The 24,612-nt window shown below is 37.7% G+C and overlaps 1 protein-coding gene across 7 annotated transcripts in view; it reads right to left on the bottom strand.

The window, feature by feature from the left end:
- The window catches only part of Ralyl (RALY RNA binding protein like), an 806,938-nt gene extending 805,440 nt beyond the window's left edge, over positions 1–1,498 (bottom strand). The window contains exon 1 of one of the 7 annotated variants that reach the window (XM_075971526.1): positions 632–1,498. The gene's annotated coding sequence lies outside the window, so the exon portion shown is untranslated. The remainder of the gene's footprint in view (positions 1–631) is intronic. The other 6 variants (XM_075971521.1, XM_075971520.1, XM_075971531.1 and 3 more) reach the window with 6 other exon arrangements.
- Between the last annotated feature and the right edge of the window lie 23,114 nt (positions 1,499–24,612).

Genomic DNA, 24,612 nt, shown 5'->3' with positions numbered 1-24,612 from the left:
ATAAAAAAGTCAAATGTGCAAAAGTCATAGTTAATGTAAAGGAGGAAAAAAGCATTTGTTTAAAAATAATCCCATGAACTAGCTGCAAGAAAAGTTTCATGTTATCAACTGATATCAAAAACAGGAGGGGGAAAAACGAAATATTTTTCACAGGCTTCCAAAAAGGTCATAAAAATGTAAAATTAATGTCTTTATTCAGTGGTGCGCACCGAATTGCAAGACGACAAACTTGTGAACACTGCTGGAAAATCTCACCTACAAAAATGTAATCGGAAAAAGAGTATGTAAAAAAGAGTTAGAAACATGCTTTCTTATCATTACAAAGGGAAAAAATAGGCACCACAATTCACAACGTTTTTTTCCATAAAACCAGTTGCACATTTTGCTGGACTTGAGAGCCGCTTGCAGCGGGCACCGCTACCGCGGACTCCCAGACACAGCACCTTGTCTAGAGAACCATCGCATGCTAGGAAAACTTGATTCAGGAAAAGGCTTAAGACCATGCTTGCCAGCTTTCCCAAATACAAACAATAATCAAAGAAGTGGGAAGAAAAAAAGAAGAAAAAAAACAAAAACAAAAAAAGAACAAAAAAGAAGAATAGGACAAGAATGCCACTGAGAAGGTACTCACCGAGCGGGAGTAAAATGTTGGAATAAAAATGAGATTTAGGAAAATACAGTATGGCGGTGGAAGAAGGAATGAAGCGCGTTTTTTTCTCAGTCTCTGCCTCGGGCACTGACACGTGACTCGGAGCCAGGCGGACTTGCAAGCGGCAGGGGTACCGCGGCTGCTGGGCGACCACGGAGCCTTCGAAGCCCTCTAAGTCGCTCCGGCGGGCACGGCGGTGGGAGCCCGGCTAGGCGGCCTCCTGGGCGAGCCGGGACTAGCAGGTGCCGCTCACGCTGGGCTGAGCGCACGCACACGCACACGCAGACGGGCAGGGCGCGGGCTAGCGGGGACCGCGCGGGGCGGGCCGGAGGCGCGCAGCTGCTGCCGCCGCCGCCGCTGCTGCTGCTGGTACCGCCGTTGGTGCTGATGCTGCGGGCGCTCCGCCAGGAAGGGCAGTTTAGGGATATTCAGCAGAGGCCTCACAGGGTACACAACTTGCTGTCCACCTCAAAGTTGCCGCTTGCCACTTCCTTATTTTCCGGCTTTCATCTCCAGGTAGTTTCCTGCGGAGAGCTCCTGTCCTTTCCTCTCTCCAAGTTTCACTCTTCAAGCCCGGTTTAAAACTCGATCGTTTTATTCATTTGATCTCGAAGTTCCTATTTCTTCTAAACTGCTTTGCCTATGTCACTTCCTCCCACTAGGTCTGTTTCCCACCTTGTGGTTCACAAGGAACCTGGGTTCCTGCTAGGCGATATGGGGGGCGTTGCCACTGCAAAGCCAACGTCAATTCCTTTGGCTGTCTTGAGGCATTTCCCATTTGTAAGAGAAAACAAAATCTTTTATTTGGAGAAATCCCGTTAGAGATTTTCTTTAGCTTGTTGCATAGTGCTGGGCGGGGGCGTGGACGTGTATAATTTATTCTTTCCTGGGCTTGGCATTGTTTGTTTGGTCTGCGTGAACACCAGCTTCGACCTGTCTGGAAGGCTCTGCGGGTTCTTGCTCCAGGCAGGGTCCTTCCTGACTCCTGCAAGTTGTTTTCTCAGGCTGCAAGTCCACCGAGAGGAGAGAGGGAAACAAGTGAGTCCTTTGTGTGAGTGCTTGCCCAGCAGCAGGCACCTGGCGGATGGTCGAGAGGGGGAGACATGAGCCGCTCACCAGAAGACAACCCAGGCTTAGGCTAGAGCCAGGCGACTGAGCAATGCTTCGGAAGGTGGAGGCCAAACAGGGAGTTCACCAAGCATATGCTGTGGGATGCTTGTCGCTGGAACAAAGATCCCATCAGCCAATCACTGACTGCTTTGGGATTCTTCTACTGCTGCCTGTTGCAGAATCAGCTTTCTGGGTTCTGCAAGGCATTAATTTTTCTTCATCTTTCATGCAATATTCATATCAAAACCATTTCTCCGTGTTGCTTTGACTGAATTTCACAAAATTAATTGCCATGTCTTCGTTTTAAGATGAAAATAAATACAGTTTCTTGGCTCTCACGTTTTTGCTTTGATCTTTATCTCACTCTTTCCAGTGTTGATGTTTAAGATAAAATGTGTGTGTAGGAAAGACGCTAACCTGGACAGTTTTGACATTAAAGTATGCATTCAGTATGGAGAGCCTAGCAGCAAATTCTTCTCCAACATCCTGGGCAGAATTCACTGATGAAATACTAATCCACAAATTAAACAAGTGCTGTTTAAAATAGCCATTAAAATCATTAAATGTTTATCATGGTGAACTGCCAGCTTGACCCACTTATTATACACACTTTCGAGAGTGGATTCGGGATGCTGACAGGGACAGATGGGTGCATTGGAGTGGATTCCAGAACTTCGGAAGCCTTAAATTCTGTGCTGGAGTTACTGGATTTTCATCTGGAGAATGCAGAGCAAACATTGTGGTTTGTGCTAAGACCAGGTTGATCTTCATTCTTTTGTTTTATTTTGCTTAATTTTGTTTTTAGTAGATCTTTTCAAACATGGCTCTTTTCTTTCACGTCTCATGAATTTTGCTATCTCAACCTGAGTTTGTTAAAATTTCCAACTTTTCTATTTTCTATTTCTTCAAAATATCCAGGTCCAAATGCACTAAAGAGAAGTTAATTCTAATGTATATATTTTTCTTTCACTATTAGAGATATTGGAGATATTGCAATGTGAGCAACTTCACTTTAAAAATGAGTTTTTGGTACTTCAGATCAGGCCAGGCTATGTCTTGGTTTAGATAGAGGTATTTAAGAAGACCTTTGAAAAACAAGCTGTTTAGAATTGCACTGCAGTCATGGCCGCCAGCCAATCACAGTGATTGTCAGGCTTTTATTATTCAATAAAACGACTCCCCTTTATGTTTAATGCCGCTCTGCTGAGGAAAAGCAAGCCATCAATATCCTCCTTGCACTTCTTCCATTTACTTACATAATTGCAAACCAGTGCTTAAAATATTCCACTTCTGCTTACATCCAAGATGCCGTTCTCCCTTTTAGGTTGCACCAACACATTAAAAACAAGAGTAAACAAAATCATATTGAAAGAGCAGCACTTATAAGGCAGAGGCTGTTGCTTAATTCTCATACAATCCTGCAGCGTAGGCATTATTAACATTTTAAAGATTTAAGAAAACAAAGTCAGAGTTTAACTCCTTTGTGCAAGATTCTACTCTTACACAGAAATAATGTGGTTGAAACATACTTAAATCTGGATGTACACTAAAATAAGGTACTTCAACAACTACATGAAAAAACTAACTCTTAAGAGCTGTTGTTGATATCACTAACAAAAACATACTTTTTTTAGTATATTCAAAGGATATTTGTGCAATTGACTGAGTTGTAATTTTCACCCCAATAAAGAATTCAAACAGAATAAAGTATAAGTAAAATAGGTTTTAAAGGAAGAAAATCATCTCTAAAAATTTTGTAAGCAGGGAACAAATGAACAAAAAAAAATTCTGCAAGAGATGTGGTTCTGTAATTATGTTCTCCTCATGCCTTCACCAGTTAACATGGACTCTGGAGGTTTGAATAGAAGAATGACTTTTCTGATTCCTCTCCAAAGTCAGTCACACAGCACATACAAATATGAAGTATGCTTAATTTAAGAGGAGATCACTAAATGATGATACTAGAGGAAAAGCCTATTTTGAAACCTATGCTTTGTAATTTCAACTTCTTTGTCAGAAAATATTCATGACATATTAAATACTTATGGGTACAAACATGTGAATATATACTTAGTTGGAAACTATGTGCTATATAATAACATGGCTTTAAATATATATATGTTTATATCCAGGGCCATTAAATCAATTTTTAAAGAATTTTTGGTTGATAATTTTCACAATTTATTCTTTATAACTTTTTTATTATTTTTCCATCATTGTGTGTTCTACTCCTACTAATAGATGTGTTTCAACTTTAGTGGTGTTGTATGTTTCCCAATATTCTTATAGAGTAACTACAGTACCAATAGCAAGGAATTCATGAAATGTGTACCAGTTGCACAACAGAGCCAGGTAACTATACACACACACACACACACACACACACACACACACACACACACACATATATATATATATATATATATATACATATATATAAAACAACACGGATAAAGAAAGACAGGAAAAAGCACCATGATTTATATGTAATTTAGTGGTAGGCATATTACTCTTTACACAAAATACTTCATAGAATTCAGAAACATTCAAATATAAGGGGAAATTATTAAGTTTTATGTATTTACATATTAAATGAATATGTCTATATCTAAGAAAGTACATATGGAACAAAATAATATGTATACAAATATCATTTCTTCAATGTATTTACTTTAAGGGAATGCTTTGAGTGCAGTTCTTTGAGAAATTGACCTATGAACTAGAAGTATGCACACAAAAATGCTCTGATAGCTTCTTTGTTGTGCACTTGAAAGAGAGCAGGACACAGCCAGCACTGTGCTATTACTAATTGATCACTGACCTATAGCGATTCATTTTAATTTGGATATAAGATATGTCTCTTTACATATTTAGAAATTGGGAATTTTTCCAACATAATTCTTTAGAGTTTTTCAGTGAATATATGACCATCTTCAGGCTAAACATTGACATACAAAAATTTCTAAATGCTAATAATATTAAGATAAATTTAAAATTCCTTAATGCAAATAAAGATAAGAAAATGAGAGGTCTTTGGGGGTCCAAGAGATGGGAAATTAATTTGAGGCAAAACAAAATGTGATTGAAAAAGCTCATTAAGAAAACAACCCACAACTCAGTATTTCATTTTTCTGTTGCTTGATATATTGAATATGAAGAAATCATATGGTCCTGGTGTGGTGGCACACTCCCTTCCTATCACTCTAAGGCAAAGAGGTAGATAAATCTCTGTGAGTTTATGGACTGCCTGGAATGAATAGGGAGTTCAAGGACAGCCTAGATTACAATGAGAGGCCGTTGTACCAAAATCAGAGCAAGAGAGCGAGAGAGCGAGAGAGCGAGAGAGCGAGAGAGAGAGAGAGAGAGAGAGAGAGAGATCTTCATCTTCAGAAACCGAGGTTTCTGCAGGACTTCTAAGACCCTTAAACTCAGGAGGTTACAGAAAGGCACTTCCCTTACCTGCGGAGAAGTCTAGTGAGGCCCACCTTCTGCGGCAATGTTCTTGCCAGAAATACTCTAAGAAAGTAAAGGTGTTGAAGAGAAAAAGGATTTCTTCTTTAATACTTAGTATATTGTCCAATATATCTGATATTTTCTCAGTCTCAGTGATAAGAATGGCTCTCCAGTACAGATATTTCTTTTAAGAATGTATTTCCTTGAAAATGGCAAGTTTGGGTTTCATTTTCAGGAAAGTAAACCACTGAAGGCTGGGGAAGTTCACACCAAAACTGTCAACAGTATTATAGTTAAGTTTCATCTCCACTCATTTCACCCCAAAGATGAAAAAAAAGTGAGTCAGAGAAACAAAGTGGCCCAGGAGCCAGGAAGCAATGCAGCATAGACTCAAGAATGCAAGGCAGCACAATCGGTGGATGAGAGAATGCACTTGACCCGACCCTCTGTATCTGCATCCTGACAAATTCACATTAATCTCTTGTGCTTTGGTTCCCTCATCCAGTAAACAGAAAAACAACAAAAGCTACTGAGTCCCATCAAGTTAGTGCATGTAGAGTGCTTTCAGCAGTTCCAGCTATAGACTAGGCTTTGGTTATTCTTTCATGTGGTCTTACCCTGTTTTACACATAAAAACCCAAATCACCCTATGCAGGAGCTGTTCAGAGCTGTAAAAACATTCTGAGCAGTTCCCATTATTCTGAAAGTGCTTCAGCAAACAGACCCTTTGGTAGGCAACATGTGTCTTAGCACTGAAGGGGCACAGTGAATGCTGGGACTTGTGCCAGTTAATAATGAGAGAAAAAGAAGACAGGAAGTAAGGACAAGTCAGAAAGGAGACAAGACAGTAACATAAGACCAAGAGCCTGGAAACACCTAAAAATGTGAGACAAGTGCAAGCCCTGGACAGATTTGGTTTACACGGATGAGTCCTGAACAGACATGTGTCAGAAGTACCTTACAAACACAACGCAGACTTTACAGTTTGCTGCTGTGGTGAGTCTGAACAGTGCCCAAACCACCACAGAACGTTTCTGGCTAAAGCGAAGGAAACTCTACCTTAGGAATTAACATTTATTTTAAGAATAAAACCAGAAAGAGTTCTCTTTGTGTCTAAAACTCAAGAGATTTGTTTTTCTCAACAAGGCAGCCAGATTTCATTGTAAAATTAAAATCTTAAAAACTGATGTTTTACTGTTCTTTTCCAAGGCCTTAGAAATATAATGTTGCTACTTTATAAGGCACAATATATTGTAGCAATTATTCTCCTGTTTTGGTTTCTTGTTTCCTTGTTTAACTTCATAAACTATGAATTTAGTGAGGACACAGGTTTTAACTACCAGCATTAACTTACTTAGATTATGGCATGTTTTATCTGTGAATGAAGGATAATCCATCTGTCTTAGGATTCTAGCGTGCAAGAGCTGAATCTCAGAATCAGTTCACCCTTCTCATGTTTGTAGACCCATCAAGCAGAGGCTCTATTACTTTCATGGAATGTAATATTTGGGTGAATTTCATTAATATAAAGCTCATATCTTCAAAATAAAATTCTTTTTCATGCAATGAAATAAAGGTATTTTCAAAAGCTAGATAAATATATAGAATATATATATATATACATATATATATATATATTGCCTGCAATAATCTTTTCTGCATGTATTTGTAATTTTCAGCTTTTGTATGAACACAAGACATATGGGCAAAATAAAAGAGTGTACTATGTGGTATGTGCAGATATGTAGTCCGCCCTTATTTATTGATTTCATTGAAACCACATATGAGTTGTGTTTATATACTTTTATGTTTCATACTCCTAATTTCTTCTAATATTCTTAACTCCATATACTCATTTAAAATTTATGCGAATTAAATCTTCCCTTACATACTTAGGGTATGTGTGTGTTTTGGAAGATGGCATGCTAATACATTTACTCCTTGACTTATATTTTTAATAATATATAATTGGTAAAAAAAAAAGAAAAAATGCAGGTGGCATATACGTATGGATATATTTTTTCCTTGACTTCAAGTTGGAAAAATCTGTGAAGATCATAGCCCTTGGTGTTTGGCTGCAGGACAGCAAATTATTTGTTGTTTTATTAATTTAAAACTCTGGAGAGAACCAGAGCAAAGATCAAACAAAAGCTTTTCACATAATATATAATGAACTTCTGGTAAGCTAGAGGGCAAAATATGAATATTTCAAATGTTAAACTTATAAGTATGCATCTACTCCTGTCCAGTTTCACATCACCAAGGCAGTCCTTCATTTGTTGTAAGTAATCACACCTGAATGGGTCTGATTATTTGAGACATACTTATTTACAAAAATTTGATATATATCAGTATTTTTGCTTTTCAAAAAGTTTTCAATATCTATGCACATATAAGTCTATACATATGTATGTATGTATGTGTATATGTGGTACAGATTTAATTAATAGTCTTAAATCAATAACATTGAGGTCACAGCATAAATAGTTTAATTTTTAGCTTGGTATATTTTTCTTAGAAGTAAATACCGTTTATGATTTTTGCCATTTGTAAAGCAATAATATAGAGATACCATATTTTAAGACATTAAAGAAGTTAAAAGATTTTATCAACATATCATAGCATACTAAATTGAAAATAATAAACAGAAAACAAGGAATTTGATTAAAAATAAGGTTCCTGATTCAAAAACACACAATTTTCTTTCTATGTACAGGGATATTATTAAAGAGAAAATTCATTAAAAATGGTTACCATGCTATAATTTCCTGGAAGTAGACACAAGCTCCACAAATTGATCAAAATTTTATTGGCATTAAGTGTGTTTGCTGACTAAGCTCCAAATTTTAAGTTAGTCTAAGAATTTGCATTCGTTTCTGTAGCATGGTCCATTGTATCACATCATGATTTAAATATGACTTACAATATATTTTTCACAAACAAAAACAAAGCCGGTTGACATGATGTTGAGTTGTCAAGTTTAACACTCAAATCATGAAGTAGATCGAATGGACAGACTCTTAACATATGAACAATAGACTTAATATTTGAAATTTGTTCATTAATATCAAACAACCTGTGTATAATTTTAAAATTTGATAAAAATGCTCATGTTATTTTGAAAAACTATTTTGTACTAGAGAAATGTTATCTAGAGCATGTCAACATACCTTAATATTTCACAATTATCTGTAAATACAAAAAAATAATCTGCTTTGTCTTACTTTTAAAAGGTGGCAAGTTACAATAAATAACTGCATAAATATTGTCATTAATACAGTTTTAATCCCATGACTTTAAAAAATGCTCATAAAAAGCTTGTCATTTCAATTGTCAATATTACTCCTCTTTAATTCATGTTTGCATTCTCTTGTTTAAATCTAAAATGTAAACTACAGTAGAATTAGTATATGCCACATACAAAGATTCTCAAAATTTTCAATTACAGTGCAAATATAATCATAATGTTTATAAATTCTCTTTCCTTAATTTTTAAAACATAATCTTAAGTTATTGTTTTTTAATAAAACAAAAATATTGTGAACAATTTAGAGGCACACACCATATTGTTTTTTTCCCCAAAGATTAAATTTATTTCTGGACTTTTCTTGACTAGACAACATTAACTTTATTATTTTGCAGAGATCCAAAGAAGTTTATTTTAAATACCTGAAATTCCTGATCTTTTGATGAAGTTTATTTTAAATCCCAGAAATTCCTGGTTTTTTGATTTATGTCTTCCAGTTATTTTATGTGATTTTTTTTTCTGTTACGTCAAGGAGCTACTATCACACCTCCAGTCAGCAAAGGCATTCTGCAGGCTTCTCTTCTTTTCTCTTGGCTCCAATCCCTCTGGGTTAGTTTTTGTGAGCCTGGAGTAAAGTTCATGAATCCCTACAGATTTGTAAATACCAGACATTCAAGTGAGCTCTTTTGATGTTCTAGCTTATGGTTTAACTCTTTGACAAGTATCTGCAGTTCTGATAGAGTTGTTCTATAAACATCTATCTGCTTTAGGTGTTTGACAATCAGGCAGTAGAAACGTCATTGTGAGAATTCAGAGTTTGATACACGTACACCACTCGAATGAAGAGTCTGCTTACTTTCTCAAACTGATAGAGTATGAGGTAGTCCTTTTCACACAAAAATCATTTGGCTAAGTGATGTATAATTTTTTAATTAATTAATTAATTTATTGATGATTTCTGCCTCCTCCCCGCCACCGCCTCCCATTTCCCTCCCCTCCCCGAATCAAGTCTCCCTCCCTCATCAGCCCGAAGAGAAATCCGGGTTCCCTGACCTGTGGGAAGTCCAAGGACCACCCACCTCCATCCAGGTCTAGTAAAGTGAGCATTCAAACTGCCTAGGCTCCCACAAAGCCAGTACTTGCAGTAGGATCAAACCCCAGTGCCATGGTTCTTGAGTTCTCAGTAGTCCTCATTGTCAGCTATGTTCAGCAAGTCCGGTTTTATCTCATGCTTTTTCAGACCCAGGCCAGCTGGCCTTGGTGAGTTCCCGATAAAATATTCCCATTGTCTCAGTGTGTGGGTGCACCCCTCGTGGTGCCTTGGAGAGGTTGTGGAGAAAGTGATGTATAAATTGAATTGCCTTAAAGTATAACAGAAAAGAGTTACAATTTTGAAAACAGCCTTTCCAATAATCAGCCTGAACAGAAAACAACTGTACTTTTAAAATTTTTAATGACAGTTTATATGTATAGGTTACAGTGTGCTGTTTCAATATATACATTGTAGACTTACCAGATGAGGAAAAGCAACACAGATTTTAAACAGAATCATAATTTTAAGTATTTGTCAGAATGTTCAACTCAAAACACTCCTAGAACTATTTAAATTCATATTACTCTCAAATGCCATTTGTAGTGATATTTTGTTTGTAACTAGCAAATAAAACTTGCCTGAAGATCAGAGCGTAGAGCTAAGCCACTGGTTAACCAGGCAGTGGTGGCATATACCTTTAATCTCAGCACTTGCTAGATAGAGGCAGACAGATCTCTGTGAGTTCAAGGCCCCTCTTATCTACACAAGATTGAATCTGTCTAAAAGGAAAACAAGTCACACAAATGTGATCCCAGCACTTGAGGTCACATGCTTTTAATTCCAACACTAGGGAAATAGAGAATATAAGGCAGCAGAATGCTGTCTGAGGGTTCATTCTGAGATGGTAGTCTAAGGTTTTCTAGAGATATATTTTAGCTTGACGATTGATAGAGACAGTATTAGCCCTTTGGTCTGAGATTCGGTAAAGAATTCTCTAGTGGTTTAGTGTTCTGTTTCTCTGATCTTTCGGCATTAACCTCTATATCTGACTCCGAGTTTTTATTGTTAAGAACAATTAGAATTCATGCTACAAACATTAGTTATATTCTTTTCAGGGACAGGTAGGAGCTGTGCTTAGGTTCAACTTTGCCCTAATACATCCTAAGAAAAATCAGTGTTGGGCATTTGAGAGTGGTGCACTCTATCTCTGTGTTACATTACTATGTCCCCTCTTATTTATAAAATAGCATTCTCTTATTTATACAAGAATCCTGACCAATAGCACCTAGCAGTATATGAAGCTCTTAAAAATATGTTTTTTATTTATTCTTTGAGAATTTCATAATATACACAACATATTTTGATTAAATCACCCCCAGGACCCTTCCTCTAAATCCTCCAAAACCTTCCTCATGTTCCCGCCTTCTTGTTCTTTTTGTTGTTCATGACCCACTGAGCTCCATTCATTATATTTTCATGAGTTTATAGGACCATCCACTAAAGGATAGACAACATACCAACAACCACAATTCTTTAGATCAGTGGTTCTCAACCTCTGGGTGTCATGACACTTTCACATTGCTCACTTTAGATCACTGGAAAAGACAGATATTACACTGTGATTCATAACAGTAGCAAAATTACAGGTATGCAGTATCAACAAAAATAATTTTATGGCTGGGGTCACCGCAACATGAGGAACTCTATTAAAGGGTCACAGCATTAGGAAAATTGGGAACTACTACTTTGGATGGAGAAAATGGTAGGGGGAATTTATGTAGTTATAATCCTAAAAATATAAAAGTATATAAAAAAGTGACTCATCTTCCTCCAGAAGCTGTCAGCTACAGAAAGCTCTTCATCAGGCAGTGGGACCTTGGAGGATTCTCACTACTATGCTTGAATGGTGACTAACTCAATCTTATTCCAGCAACCAAAGATGACGTGATTTCATGTGTAAACCGACTGTGTCATTTCCAGAGGACACTGTTTCACAGCAGTCATCCTAACATCTGGCTTTCACAATTTTTCTGCCTTTACTTCTTAACTACTCCCTGAGCCATGTTGGAGATTAAAATAGATGCTCTTGTTAAGGCTGAGTACCCTGTAGTCTCTTATTCTTTGCACTTGGACAATTGTAATTCCTAATAATAAAAATACTCTTGCACTGCCAAAAGAAACTTGTCTGATAATGGTTGAGAACTGTAATAATGTATGAATATAAAGAAAAGTATTTAAAGGGAAGTTTAATACTTGTCTGCTTAGTACACTAATAGAAGCAGGTTTTCCTTCAGAGAGTATGATGTCATTAGTCATATCTGTTTGGCCAGGCATGAATTTTCTCTTGAAATGCAGACCTTAAATCCAAACAGGAAGATATTGGTTACTCTCACAATTGTCATACCAACATTCCACCAATCATTGCATCTTGCTGATTGTTATCTTAGCTTACAAACTTCACAGTTACCCTGTTGATGACTTTCTTTACTATCAACTTTCATAGCACTTTCTCCCACTGTGAAAGCAATACGCAAGTAGAAACACCCAGGTCAGTTGCCACCTTCATTTTTCTACATGCTGTGACTAAAGTATAGGTTCTCTTCTGCTGTGGGAACTCTTTCAGCCAATAGCCTTTAAGATACCAACCCACTTGGGTGTGGTCCCTTATATAATAAATGTTGATGTAAACCTTGCACATGTTCTCTCTCTTTCTCTCTCTCTCTCTCTCTCTCTCTCTCTCTCTCTCTCTCTCTCCTTTTGGCTGCTGGAATTAGTTCCTTTCTCCTGCTTGTACAGAGGACTATCATCTGTGAGTCTACCCCTAAATAAAGAACCCACTATTATATTCAATTCTGCCCTAGTGTGGGACTACTTTATAGCCTCTGTCTACAGAATAGTGCCCAATCAATGTTTGATCCTGATGTCCACTACCCACTTTGGGTCTGGGTGCTTGTGTGCCCACTCAGGGTTAGGAGGAAAGTAGCTGAGACCATGCCCACAGCTCAGCACTTCCTGCTTGGGCAGACAGTGGGATCGGGTTTGCTAGGCGTGCATAAGCAGGAGAGTATGGGAAAATTCCCTCTGCTATACACAGAGACACTTGAAGCTACACAATGCACTGCAAGCGAGATTTAGCTTTTACTCAGATAAAAATGATTTATATGCTGCACAGAGCTAACCAGAGTTGAGGTGATGAGATCAGCTCTTACCTGACAGTCCCAGAGCTGGTAGTGAACTACCTCCACCATATTGAAAACCTAAGAGAGGTGGAGTCAGAATCCTGGGCCACTGTGACCAAGTTGCCTACCATGTTAAAAGCACTTCTGGTCAGAAAATTAATGCAGATATGGAATAAAGACAGATTCAGATAAGAAAGATCTCTAAATGTGTCACAGTGTTGAATTCACTGACGTAGACTTTAAAGAGAGAAGAAAAAGAGTAGAGACAGTAAAATTAATATAAAAGCATACAGACAGTCATAGATTAAAGAAGTAAAGATAATAAAATAAATATTAAACTTGTATAAAGGGTAATAGAGTAAGAAAACACAGTCTGGGTTGTGTATATTACTGTGTTTTCTTTGAATTCTTTGACTACAGAGAGATATTTGATTCCAGGGGCTGCTAAGCTAAACCACCATATATACTTTAAAGGTATCTTGACTTCAAAATTTGGGTATATTTTTCTTTGGAAAAGAGGCTCAGCTTTTGTTTCCACTAAGGATGAGAAACAAAGGATTCCCTCCGGACTAATGTGGACTGATCAACCAAGACCCACTGAAAAGTCCCTGCAAGCTCCAAAATTACTTTGCCCAATCAAAAAGCAGGAAGCAGTTTGGAGAGAACTATACCCAAATTCCCAAATATTGTTTATAAATGTTTGTTTACAGTTAAAGGAGGATAGGCTATAAAAATAAATACTTTGCATTTGTATGTATCCTGATTTATTGATAAATATATAAGGTCAATTTTATATATATTCCACACTTTCTTCATCCATTCTTCCATTGAAGGACATCTAGGTTGTTTCCAGGTTCTGGCTATTACAAATAATACTGCTATGAACATAGTTGAACAAATGCTTTTGTCATATGATAGGGCATCTCTTGGGTATATTCCCAAGAGTGGTATTGCTGGGTCTAGAGGTAGGTTGATCCCGAATTTCCTGAGAAATGGAAACACTGATTTCCAGAGTGGTTGCACAAGATTGCATTCCCACCAGCAATGGATGAGGGTACCCCTTACTCCACAGCCTCTCCAGCAAAGGCTATCATTGGCGTTTTTGATTTTAGCCATTCTGACAGGTGTAAGATGATATCTCAAAGTTGTTTTGATTTCCATTTCCCTGATTGCTAAGGAGGTTGAGCATGACCTTAGGTGTCTTTTGGCCATTTGAACTTCTTCTGTTGAGAATTCTCTGTTCAGTTCAGTGTCCCATTTTTTAAGTGGGTTAATTAGCATTTTAAAGTCTTGTTTTTGAGTTCTCTATATATTTTGGAGATCAGACCTTAGACTGTGGCAGGGTTGGTGAAGATCTTCTCCCAGTCAGTAGGTTGCTTTTTGTCTTAGTGACAGTGTCCTTTGATTTACAGAAGCTTCTCAGTTTCAGTAGGTCCCATTTATTCAATGTTGCTCTTAATGTCTGTGCTGCTGGGGTTATACATAGGAAGCGATCTCTTGTGTCCATCTGTTGTAGGGCACTTCCCACAATCTCTTCTATCAGGTTCAATGTGTTCGGACTGATATTGAGGTCTTTAATCCATTTGGACTTGAGTTTTGTGCATGGTGATAGATATGGGTTTATTTTCATTCTTCTACTGGTTGACATCCAGTTGTGCCAGCACCATTTGTTGAAGATGCTTTCTTTCTTCCATTGTATACTTTTAGCTCCTTTATTGAAAATGAGGTGTTCATAGGTTTGTGGGTTAAAATCCTGGTCTTCTATATGATTCCATTGGTCGACTTCTCTGTTTTTATGCCAGTACCACATTGTTTTCATGACTGTAGCTCTGTAATAGAGTTTGAATTCAGGGATGGTAATGCCTCCAGAAGATCCTTTATTGTATAGGATTGTTTTGGCTATCCTGGTTTTTTTGTTTTTCAATATAAAGTTGATTATTGTCCTCTCAAGCTCTGTGAAGAATTTTGATGGGATCTTGATGGAGATTGCATTGAATCTATAAATTGCCTTTGGTAGAATTGCCATTTTTACCATGTTGATCCTCCCAATCCAAGAGCAAGGGAGGTCCTTCCATTTTCTGGTATCCTCTTCAATTTCTTTCTTCAATGCCTTAAAGTTCTTGTCAAATAGATTTTTAACTTCCTTGGTTAGAGTTATCCCAAGATATTTTATGCTGTTTGTGGCTATCGTGAAAGGTGAAGCTTCTCTGATTTCCCTCTCTGATTCCATATCCTTTGTGTATAAGAGGGCAACTGATTTTTTCGAGTTGATCTTGTATCCTGCCACATTGCTAAAGCTGTTTATAAGCTGTAAAAGTTCTTTGGTGGAGTTTTGATGGTCGCTTATGTACACTATCATATCATCTGCAAATAACGAAAGTTTCACTTCTTCCTTTCCAATTCGAATCACCTTGATCCCATTATGTTGTCTTATTGCTATTGCTAGAACTTCCAGCACTATATTGAAGAGGTATGGCGAAAGTGGACAGCCTTGTCGTGTTCCTGATTTTAGTGGGATGGCTTTGAGTTTCTCTCCATTTAATTTGATGTTAGCTGTCGGCTTGCTGTATATAGCTTTTATTATATTTAGGTATGACCCTTGTATCCCTAATATCTCCAATACTTTTATCATAAAGGGATGTTGAATTTTGTCAAATGATTTTTCAGCATCTAGTAAATGATCATATTTTTTTTTCTTTCAGCTTATTTACATGATGGATTACATTGATAGATTTTCGTATGTTGAACCAGCCCTCTATCTCTGGGATGAAGCCTACTTGATGATAATGGATAATATTTCTAATGTGGTCTTGGATATGGTTTGCCAGTATTTTGTTGAAGATTTTTTTTTTTTTTGGTTTTTTGAGAGAGGGTTTCTCTGTGGTTTTGGAGCCTGTCCTAGAACTAGCTCTTGTAGACCAGGCTGGTCTCGAACTCACAGAGATCCGCCTGCCTCTGCCTCCCGAGTGCTGATATTAAAGGCATGCGCCACCACCGCCTGGCTTGTTGAGTATTTTTGAGTCGATATTCATGAGTGAGATTGGCCTGAAATTCTCTTTCTTGGTTGAGTCTTTGTGTGGTTTTGGTATCAGAGTAACTGTAGCTTCATAAAAGGAATTTGGAAATGATTCTTCTGTTTCTATATTGTGAAATACATTAAGGAGTATAGGTATTAGGTCTTCTTGGAAGTTCTGGTAGAATTCTGCATTGAAACCATCTGGTCCTCGGCTTTTTTTGGTAGCGAGGTTTTTGATAACAGCTTCTTCACGACTAACAGGTCTATTTACATTGTTCACCTGGTCCTGGTTTAACTTTGGTATATGGTATTTATCTTAAAAGTGTCCATTTCTTTTACATTTTCCAGTTTTGTGGCATACAGGCTTTTGTAGTAAGATCTAACGATTCTCTGAGTCTGTGGTTATGTCCCCATTTTCATTTCTAATCCTATTGATTTGCATATTGTCTCTCTGCCGTTTGATTAGTTTGGATAGGGGTTTGTCAATCTTGTTGATTTTCTCCTGGAACCAGCTTTTTGTTTCATTGATTCTTTGGATTGTTTTCTGTGTTTCTATTTTGTTGATTTCTGCCCTCAGTTTGATTATTTCCAGTCTTCTACTCCTCCTAGGTGAGTCTGCTTCTTTTTTTCTAGAGCTTTCAGGTGGGCTGTTAAGTCTCCAATGTGTGCTTTTTCTGTTTTCTTTAAGTGAGCACTTAGTGCTATGAACTTTCCTCTTAGGACTGATTTCATAGTGTCCCATAAGTTTGAGTAGGTTGTTTCTTTATTTTCATTGAATTCAAGGAAGACTTTAATTTCTTTCTTTATTTTTTCCTTGATCCAGGTGTGGTTCAGTAGTTGACTGTTCAGTTTCCATGAGTTTGTAGGCTTTCTAGTGGTAGCATTGTTGTTGAATTCTAACTTTAATCCATGGTGATCTGATAAGACATAGGAGGTTACAAATATTTTTTTGTAACTGTGGAAGTTTGCTTTGTTACTGAGTATGTGGTCAATTTTTGAGAAGGTTCCATGAGCTGCAGAGAAGAAGGTATATTCTTTCCTATTTGGTTGGAATGTTCTATAGATGTCTGTTAAGTCCATTTGATTCATTACCTCCATTAATTCTCTTATTTCTCTGTTAGGTTTCTGTCTGATTGACCTGTCCATTGGTGAGAAAGGAGTGTTGAAGTCTCCTACTATTAGTGTGTGCCGTTTGATGGCAGCCTTGAGTTTTAGTAATGTTTCTTTTACGTACGTGGATGCTTTTATATTAGGGGCATAGATATTCAGGATTGAGACTTCATCCTGATGAATTGTTCCTGTTATGAGTATAAAATGTCCCTCTCCATCTCTTCTGATTGATTTAAGTTTGAAGTCAACTTTGTTAGAAATTAGTATGGCCACACCTGCTTGTTTCTTAGGTCCATTTTCTTGATAAACCTTTTCCCATCCCTTTACTCTGAGTAGGTGCCTGTCTTTGTGGTTAAGGTGTGTTTCTTGTAAACAGCAGAATGTTGGATCCTGTTTTCGTATCCAATCTCTTAGCCTGTGCCTTTTTATAGGTGAGTTGAGTCCATTGACATTAAGTGATATTAATGACCAGTGGTTGTTAACTCCGGTCACTTTTTTAGTATTAGAGTTTGAGTGTTTCCCTTCTTTGAGTTGTGCTGATGAAGGGTCTCTAGATGTTTGAGTTATTGTGGTCATTGTTGGACTCCTTGGTTTGTGATTTTCCTTCAATTACTTTCTGTAAGGCTGTATTTGTGGCTACGTATTGTTTAAATTTGTTTTTATCCTGGAAGATTTTGTTTTCTCCATTTATAGTGAACAAAAGCTTGGCTGGTTATAGTAGTCAGGGCTTGCATCCATGGTCCCTTATTTTCTGCAGTACATTAATCCAGGACCTTCTGGCTTTCATTGTTTCCATAGAGAAATCATGTTTAAGTCTGATAGGTTTACCTTTATAAGTAACTTGGCTTTTTTCTTTTGCAGCTCTTAATATTCTTTCTTTATTCTGTATGTTTTGTGTTTTGATTATTATATGGCAAGGAGATGTTTTTTTTTGGTCCAGTCTATTTGTTGTTCTGTATGCTTCTTGAACCTTCAAAGGAATATCTTTCTTTAGGTTGGGAACGTTCTCTTCTATAATTTTATTAAATATATTTTCTGGACCGTTGAGCTGTACTTCTTCTCCTTCTTCTATCCCAATTATTCTTAGGTTTGGTCTTTTTATTGTGTCCCAGATTTCCTGAATGTTTTGTGATGAGAATTTGTTGGTTTTGCTGTTTTCTTTGATCAGTGTGTTTATTTTCTCTATGGTATCTTCAGTGTCTGAAATTCTTTCTTCTATCTCTTGTAATCTGTTGGTAGTACTTGTCTCTGTAGTTCCTGTTCATTTACCCAGATTTTCCATCTCCATCCTTCCCTCGGTTTGTGTTTTCTTCATTACTTCCATTTCATTCTTCAAGTCTTGAACCACTTCCCTTACCTGTTTGATTGCTTTTTCTTGTTTCTCTTGGTTTTCTTGGGTATCTTTGAGGGATTTATTCATTTCCTCTACCTTTTTGTTTGTGATCTCTAATTGTTTATGGCAGTTTTTCACCTCCTGTTTGAGGTCTTCTATTATTTTCATATAATTCACTTTTGAGTCGATTTCTTCTAATTCTTCTAGAGTAGGGTGTACATTTTTTCTTATTTCGGGATCCCTGGATGTCATGTTGCCTTTCAGATTGTTGGAGGAATTCTTGCATTGGCGCCTTCCCATCTCTTCCTTCAAATGGAGCCAGGAGAGGCCTGGTGTCTTGGTTCAGTCTTTGCTGTGACTGACTCTCTGGGTGTATCTCTTCAGTGTAGAAGCAGGAACCGTCCCATCCAGATGGAACTCCTCAGCACCGAAACATAGAAGCCTGGTAGTCCAATGACGCACGGACAAATAGGAAAACTTGGGGGGCAGGGCGGGGATGAGTAGAACACAGGACACCCTGCCGCAAAAGGTGAAGGTGTGCCTGCTCCCTTTCGGGGGTTTTTGAGGCCTGCCCGGTAGGCAGGCACTCACCGCTCTGGGTGGGTAGTCTTTAGTGTAGGAGCAGAAAACTGTTCCTGAGCAAAGGACCTAGCAGAAAACGCAGGCCTTCCAGATGGAACTCCTCAGCACCTAAACAGAGCTGCCTGATAGCCCAATGATCCGGAGACAATAGGAAAAATGGGGCAGGCAGGGCGAGATCCAGGAGAGCACAGGTACCCCTGGAGCACAAGCTGAAGGTGCCTGGGCTCCCTTACAGGGGACCCTGAGGTCTGCCTGGTAGGCAGGCACTCACCGCTCTGGGTGGGTAGCCTTAGTGTAGGAGCTTAGAACTGTTCTTGAGCACTGGTCCTAGCATACAGCAGGGCAGGGTTCGGGGGGTGCTGGGGGGCTGGGTTGTGCATAAGAAAGACAGCCCTGCAGAAGGAGCTGGGGGAGGGGGTTTTGTGCTCTCTTCCGGGACAATCCGCCCCTGGATAGCACACACTCACCCGTCCAGATGGAACTCCTCAACAGCTAAACATGGACGCCTGGTAGTCCAATGACCCGCGGACAAAAGGGAGAACTTGGGGGGCAGGGCGGTGACGAGTAGAACACAGGACACCCTGCTGCAAAAGCTGAAGGTGTGCCTGCTCCCTTTGGGGGGTCCCTGAGGCCCGCCTGGTAGGCAGGCACTCACTGCTCTGGGTGGGCAGCCCCAGTGAAGAAGCAGAAAACTGTTTCCAAGCAAAGGACCCAGCAGAAAATGCAGGCTTGGGGGGGGGGGGGTCGTGTGCAAGAAAGACAGCCCTGCAGAAGGAGCTGGGGGAGGGGGATCTGTGCTCTCTTCTGGGACAATCCGCCCCTGGATAGCACACTCACCCGTCCAGATGGAACTCCTCAGCAGCTAAACATGGTCGCCTCTAACTTAGATAATGTTATATCCATGTGGTGTCCTTGACGGAGTTGAAAAACAGGAAGTCATAGTTATAATTTTCCTTAGTTGTGATAAATGATAGAATAGATATAAAACTTTAGACTCACAAAGATAGGTTAAGTGATAGAGTATTTTTCTTAATTTGCCAAATGTCAATGAACTAAATATTGTAACTATAATTCTTTTTTGATAACTGTTTTATTATATGTAATTTTACTATATTAAAGTTAAAATCTTCCTTTTCTTTGGGACAGAAAAAAGAAAATGGTGTGGGAAATCCTTTTGTATATGTGTTGCTTTTATTGGTTATTGAATAATTCTGCTTTGACCTACAACAAGGCAGAACAGAGTAAGGCAGGAATTCCAAACAGATAGATGAGGAAAGAAGTCGAAGTCAGGGAGATGCCATGTAGCTGCAGAAGGAGACAGATACCAGAACTTTACCTTGTAAGCTACAACCTTGTGGAAATACACAAAATAATAAAAATGGGTTAATTTAAGATGTAAGAGCTAGGAATATGCTAGAGTCACTGGCCAAACACTTTTACAATTAAAATATTTTCTGTGTGATTATTTCGGTTCTGGGCAGCTGGGAAACAAACAAGCAGCCTCCAACTACACTCTTCAGAGATAATATCTTATCCCCCAGATAATTATTGAAAAGTAGATTATTTTACAACAATTACTAATTTTAATTCTTTATTTACCTGTTTGTTTATTTCTTTCTTGATGTGGGAATAGTCTCAGAATTGAGCTTTACTATTGACATAAAATATTTTCTATATAATTCACTCGGTGCTGGAAAAACAAGGAGGGAACGATTTGTTCTGACCAGTCCCTGCCTATAGGGGAAAGTGTGTGCTTTCCAGCCATGTGACTGTTGAAAGGTCCAAAATATGTTTCACACTTTGCTCTTTCATTTCTAACAGGGATACTGTTTTCTTCATTTCTCTCTGCCTCAATTACTTTCTGCTCTCTCAGTATAAGATCATATTTCTAATTATGGCAGGAGAAAGCTAGAATTTGTAGAGTAATCTGAAGTTCTGAAAGGGAGGATGAAGTATGAAGAACAAATGTGAGTATAGAGAAAGAGAGCAGGTAAAAAATAAAGCTTGTTTGATAGATTCAAATGAAAATTTCTATGACATAATTGGATATACGCTTATTGTTCATAAGAGTGATCTGGAAAGGGCTACTAAACCATATGGCATAGTTACTATTAATGTCCTCGTTTCCTGGGGAGAATGATGCATCGTGAAGTGATGCCACTTGTCCACAGCTAAGCTCCATCTGTAGTGTTCCACCAAGATCTTTGTTTCCTCCCTAAGATAGCAGCAAGAAGAAGAATGTAAAGTAGTTTCAAGAGGACAATGGAAACTAGGGCAGTTCTGATGAAAAGAGGAGTAAACAGGAGAAACAAATGTTGCTAGGTGTTCAAGGAAAAGAAAATATTTTTTGCTGAAGCAGATGATACAGGAAAAAAAACACACTAGGATGATCATAAAAATATCTGATGGGTGGAAAGTACATCTGAGGTCTTCTGTAGCTATGCAGAAATGTAATACCTCTAGCACATTTTCCAGAATACACTTTATGTGTAGTATGATATAGATAAAAGAACAGATGAAATTACTTAGGAACTGATTTTGGAATATTGGAAAGAAGAAAATTTGATGGCACATGCTCCCTAGATAAAGACAGGAATTATTACTTCAAAAAATGGACAGGTTTAGGCACAAATTTATTTTGCACATTTCTTAGAAAAAGTTATTAAGAGGGCTTGGGAATACATAGTGTTAGCAGTGACAGGAAGATATACAAACAGAGTTGTTTGGTTGGTAACAAGAACTTAACTAATTTCCCAGTTGTCCTTTTAGAGTCTTGAGAGCAATTGGCATAGATTTTGTGAGTTGAAAGTGCTTTGGATGGATGAGCTCTGCAAAGGAAACACCTGGAGGGAGCACAGAGCCTGATGTGTCCTGGGTCCAGTGGTATATAAAAAAGGGGGGAGGGGAGAAGAAGAAGTGTGAAATGAGTTCTCAGAGATTGCAATTTCAGGGCATGCATATATCAGGAGACCATTAGTTAGAATGTGATCAGTGAACAGCCTAAGTAGAAAAAATAGTATTTTCATAGCTCCTTGATTATACCAAGAATATTCTCATGTGTTAATATATTTGACTTTGTCATATTTCATAATATGTCTATATAAATATGATTCCCCTATTCTTGAAAAGTTTTACTAAATAAATACATCTTTTACTTGACACTGTCTTGAAATTTTAAAATGCTATCTTATTAATAATTGAAAGCTTTCATTTATAGTTTGTAAATACTTTATCATCCTAAAGAACAGAGTTTGTTATTAACCTTCAATGTAATGAGTTTATGTAAAGAAAAATGAGACTGTAACATTTGAGAAGTTAAAGCTATATTAATAAATTATTCAGGCCATCAATAGTAGACAATGACAACCAATGTTAATGTCAGAGGAGTGAGCTGCACTGTTTACTTCCTCAGTTTCTTGCTTTGCTAATATCCTAAGAGTAATATAGAGAGAAATGGAGATATTTGCTGCATACATAGTTTATACTGTCTACAATTATAATGTGGGCAGGGATAAGGAATTTTAATTATCATGAAACATTTTTAAACAGGTTCAGGAAAAATTAGTCGTAAGGAAGACAATTCTGAGATGCTTATGAACGCTATAGAGTTGTCCCTTGTGATGGGCTTTGTCAGGCAGAACTAATTATCTGTGGATGATAAGAGAAAATATGGCGAAAAACAGCAGCCATTTCCCATGGTGGGAGTATCTATTTAAAACCCAACAACTCCCTTAACCATGAGATAATTGAAACAGTACCAAAGCCAGCGTGAATAATAAGGCATGCACTGTCTTTCTTAGAAAGTAACATGGACAGCTTGCAAAATTAGCTTCAAAGGCATTCCAGAAATAGCACATATTGACCAGAGTGGTGGCACATAGCTATAACACCCACATCTGGGGGTTTCAGGGATTCCTGGGCTACCAAATGAGACCTGGTTTTAAAAGGCAAAAACAAAAGCAAAAGTACCAAGAAAGAGTAAAATGTATTTGCAAATGATCCAGTTCCTTCAAAGCTCTATCAAAAATCAGTAGATTTTTGCTCTCAGGTTCAGATAAAAGCAACATTTTTTGCTACAATTCTGTTTAACAGTGTTGGGCCCCACCTTCTCCATTTCCCAAAGAGGGGTACATCTCAAGAAGTCATATATGTCTTCTATGAGTCTTTTCTAATGTTTAGACTATGCTTCTTACTATGTCAGCACCAAAATTTCTGCTTCCAGGTGGTATGGAAAGTCCTTCTGTATATGTGTTGCTTTTATTGGTTAATAAAGAACCTGCTTTTAGTCAATGGCTTAAGAGAATATAACCAGGCTGAAAGATATCTATCATAAATGATTAGATAGATAGATGATAGATAGATGATAGATAGATGATAGATAGATAGATAGATAGATAGATAGATAGATAGATAGATAGATAAATAGATGGATGGATGGATGGATGGATGGATGGATGGATGGATGGATAGATAGATAGATAGATAGATAGATAGATAGATAGATAGATAGATAGATAGATAGATAGATAGATAGAGACAGAGTGTGTGTATTGATGGAGTCACGGAGAAGCCATGGATCCTCCAGAGGGGAAAGACTCAAGCTGCCAACCAGAACCTTGCTGATAGGCCACAAACCTCATGGTAAAATCTAAAATCATAGAAACGGCTTAACCAAAGATTTAAGAGCTAGCTAGCAATACGCTTAAGCTATTGGCCAAACAGTTGGGACCTAATGGAGTCCTGGCCTTCCTACTCACCTCGGTCTGTTGGTGACATTTCTTGCCCTTGTTGTTCTGGGTTTCTGAGAAACTTGCAAGTTCCATGCTCTTAGAGTTGTTTACCAACCCTGCTTCCTGAGTATGCATTGTCTTGGCTCTAACCTGAGGATCCAGCAATGATGTATCCATCCTGTTGGCCCACCTGTGAGGATTAGTGTATAAAACTCCCTTGGTGATGTACAATAAAGGCTTCCAATTCTGCAACATCCAGAGTGCATGTCGCATTAATCCTGATGTCCTTTGCTCGGACTCGGCATCCTGGCTGCGCTGGCGTGGCACCAAACAATATTGCAAATAATATAATTTCTGGGTGATTATTTTGAGTGTGGGTAGCCTGGAACAAAAAAATTGGCCACCTACACTGTCCAGGGAAGCAAAAATTTGGCACATAAGAGAACAAAATGAACAGTGACTGTGTTTTAATATTATTTGAGGAAGTCAAAGATCAAGAATTGGAATCGTATCACTTGATATTTATCCATTCAATTAAGGATGATGATCTGAACATTGCAGGGTATTCAATGAAAGAAATGCAAAAATACTCCAGAAAAAGCTAAGAACACCTTTTTACATCAAATTAAAAGGGATTGTGCATGTAAAATATGAAGTGGACATTTGAATGGTTTCAAATGAACTTTTTATTTTCTTTATCAACTTTACATTAATGGAGATAATATAAACATTACAGATGAGAATAATGTAGCACTTTATGTTATTCACAAAAATTGGTGCATTATAAAATTTGTATTATGATCAATTTTTAGAAAAAATATTTTTCTATAAGTTTGAAATAGTGAGAAATGAACAAGATTATGTTGCCTTTCTTTTTAATGCTTACTTCTTTGTTCATGTTGAATTATTAAAGAGAAATGAAGTCATGCTAAACTACATTGATGTACATGTAGTCCTTTCATTTTCATTTCTAGTTTCTATCTCTTTATTTTAATAGAAAGGCAGCATATTCTCCAAGTTTATAAGGATACTGATAGTCAGCTTAAATGCAATCTTCAGCAAACAATATAATAATCAATGCAAAATTAGCAGGTTTCTTAAATCATTTCTTTAATGGGAGATTCAAAAACAGAATATGTGAGTTATGCAAATTGTACCTGTGATATTTGC

This window comes from Microtus pennsylvanicus, chromosome 5 (genome assembly GCF_037038515.1).
Source record: "Microtus pennsylvanicus isolate mMicPen1 chromosome 5, mMicPen1.hap1, whole genome shotgun sequence".
Taxonomy (NCBI): Eukaryota; Metazoa; Chordata; class Mammalia; order Rodentia; family Cricetidae; genus Microtus; species Microtus pennsylvanicus.
The sequence above is the reverse complement of the archived record's forward strand: the minus strand, read 5'-3'. Positions and strand labels throughout refer to the sequence as shown.